We start from the raw sequence: 3,095 nt of genomic DNA, 5'->3' as shown, positions 1-3,095 counted from the left end.
AATGTATTAAACATTGAATTTGTCCTCAAAGAGATTACAATTTCATTAGAGACATAAGACTAACATTTAATTAAACAACAGTGAATAATATAATATAACAATTAACATTGTTAATGTTAAATATTCTAAATCTGGGGTTCTTAACCTTTTTGTATCATGGATGCCTTTGGCTGTCTGATGAAGCCTATCAACCCCTTTTCAGAATGTTTTTACATGTATAAAATACATAGAATTATGTAAAAAACCAATTATACTGAAATATGGCTATCAATTTAAAAAAATAAAAGAACCTCTGCTCTAAGACAGTTGGAGAAAGAAGAGAATGCCATGGTCGAGAGTTGTCAGGGAAGGTTTCTTGGAATAGGTTCAACTTGATCTGGTATAAAGATGGATAGGATTTGGATATATTCTCTGGCTTCTCATTCTGAGCCAGGACTTTCACCTTCCTGTGATTACAGAATGTCTCTCTGCTTCCATGGGGAGCTGCCAGAGAGCTAGAGTCACAAGGGAAGCTTTCTTCTGTCCCTTGAAATCCTAACTGATCCCCAGAGGGAAATTTTATGAAGCTCTTTATGAGGAGTTGAAGTTCTTTCTTGCCAGTTATAAAATTTTTTCCCTCCCTTGCCAAAACCAAACCAAACATGACATTATACCTGCATCTTTCTGTTGCCACTTGGACTTGGAGCAGCAGGACAGATGCCATTGTCTTAGTCTTATGCAGCAGCTGCGCTGGTGACAGCCTGGGGGGAGGAGGTGTTACCCTGAAGCAGCCAGGGCTACCTTATGGATCTGGGATTTAACCAAAAATAACTCATTTCCCTCTTTAATCCCCAACTTACATATTTACGAAAACTGTTCAACTTTTTCCCTTTTTGGGCATGTGGACTTAAGAATACTTCGGAAATATGTTGCTTTCCCTGTGAATAAAATAAAAAAACCTTTTTTTTTTGAGGGGGCGGCTACCTAGCCAAATGCAAATATTCTCATCAGGTGAAAATTATTTGGGGCATAAAGTTTCATTTAAATGTGAGGGTTGTGAAGTAAGGTCCCATATGGTCCAGGTTTAGAGGTGAGATCATCTTTCCTTAAACAAGGAACACAATTAATTATGAAGAAACATGAAATGCTATTGAAACAGAGGTCATTAGGAAACTCTTCTGAATTCTTGCTACTAACTTCTCCAAGGTCTAGGAATATCTTTCCAGCAAGAGCTCATTATTTTAGACCACACTCATTCAGAATTTGTGGTACATCAGATGCAGTTTGGGCTGAAGTTGACCTTTGCACTATCTCTTAAGAATGAGTGTGTGAGACAAATTAAAGGCCTGAAGAAGATTGTCAGGGGAGTAGTTAACCTACTTAAGAGAACAAACTGTTTTCGAGCTAGAAGCAGCAGTAAGCCCTGATTTGAACAATGAAGTAGATGGACTGGGGGTAGGCAAAAGAATCCTGACCTGTGAGTATGGATGCCTGGGTTCTATTCCTGGCTGCTATGCCTCTTACCAGCTATGTGGGGGATCACAGAGAAAGACCCAAAGGAAGCCCCAAAGCTGGTCTACTCTATCTCAGCTTTCAGATAAGGAAACAAAGACCTCCATAGAGGAAGGCACGTCCACATTGACCCCAAGACTTCCACAAATAGGCTCTCTTTGGGCCACACCTCTCTCCCCCTCTTGAAGCCCCAACCTTCTCATCCATAAGGTGAGAGAATGGGACTAAATGATCTCTCTGGGCATCGCCAGGTCCAGTATTCTCTGACTGTAATTCTAATGTAGAAGGCCATATACTTGGCAACACTTTACCAGTTATTTGTACATGTTAATTGTTATTGTTAATTTGTACAAATTGTTAATTTGTACATTGTTAATAAAATATCCCTTTCAAAATGTTTCATGATTTAGATTAAAATTCCTTGTGACTTTGCACCATTCACTAAGACAGAAAATATTTCGGTGGCTTTTGCATTTGCATCTGCAAATATTCAGTCTTATTAGGGGGGATGAAGGTCAGGAGATTGATGAAGGGAGAATAGCTTTTTAATGCGTGAATTTCTACAGCATCTTTTGCATTGCTCCCCTTCTTTCCTCTTAGACCACAACCACTCTAGTGCAAGACCTCATCACTTGTCACCTAAATTAGCTTCCTAACTGGTCTTGCTTCAGCTTCTTCCTTTCTTTAAGGCACCTTTTACCCAGCTACCCAAGTGATAGTCCTAAAGTACAGACCTAAGTATGTCACTTTTCCTAATGAGTCCTAGTGAGTAAATCCCTATTGCTTCTAGGATAAAATACCAACTCTCCTCTTTGGCATTTAAAGCCCTAGCTTTAAACAGGCTTTCCTAGTAAACCTTTCCAGGCTTCACAGAGATTGGATAACCTAACTTTCTAGTTTTATTATATATTCCTCCACTTGGTGTATTTTGTGTGGATTGGTTAGTTAATAAAGTCAGTCACTAACCATTAAACACCTACTATGTGCCAGGCACTATGCAAGCACAAACAATAGTCATTGCCCTCAAAGACTTACAACCTAGTGGAGGATACCAAAAGCAAACATGTACAAACAAACTATATACAAGATAAGTAGGAAATAATTTACAGAAGGAAGGCACCAGAATTAAGAGAGTTTGGGAAAGGCTTCCTGTAAAAGGTAGGATTTTAGGTGGGACTTGAAGGAAGTCAGGGAAAGCAATAGGTAGAGATGAAGAAGAAGAGTATTTCAGTCACAGGGCACAGTCAGAAAAATGGCCCAGGGCCAAGAGATGGAACAGCAAGGAGGTCCACAGAGGAAGAACATTATAGACCAATTTCCCTAATGAATATAGATGCAAAATTTTTAAATAAAATATTAGCAAAGAGATTACAGCAACTTATCAGAAAGATAATACACTACCAATGACCAGTTGGGATTTATACCAGGAATGCAGGGCTGGTTCAGTATTAGGAAAACTATCAGCATAACTGACCATATCAATAACAAAATTAATAGAAATCATATATGTATCTCAATAAATGCAGAAAAAGCTTTTGGCCAAATACAACACCCATTCCTATTAAAAAAATACTAGAGAGTATAAGAATAGAGTTTTCCTTAAA

This window comes from Petaurus breviceps, unplaced genomic scaffold, assembly GCF_028583685.1.
Source record: "Petaurus breviceps papuanus isolate PSGF00001 unplaced genomic scaffold, PetGlider_PUasm1.0 90762, whole genome shotgun sequence".
In the NCBI taxonomy this organism is placed as follows: Eukaryota; Metazoa; Chordata; class Mammalia; order Diprotodontia; family Petauridae; genus Petaurus; species Petaurus breviceps.
Note: the sequence above shows the minus strand (reverse complement) of the source record.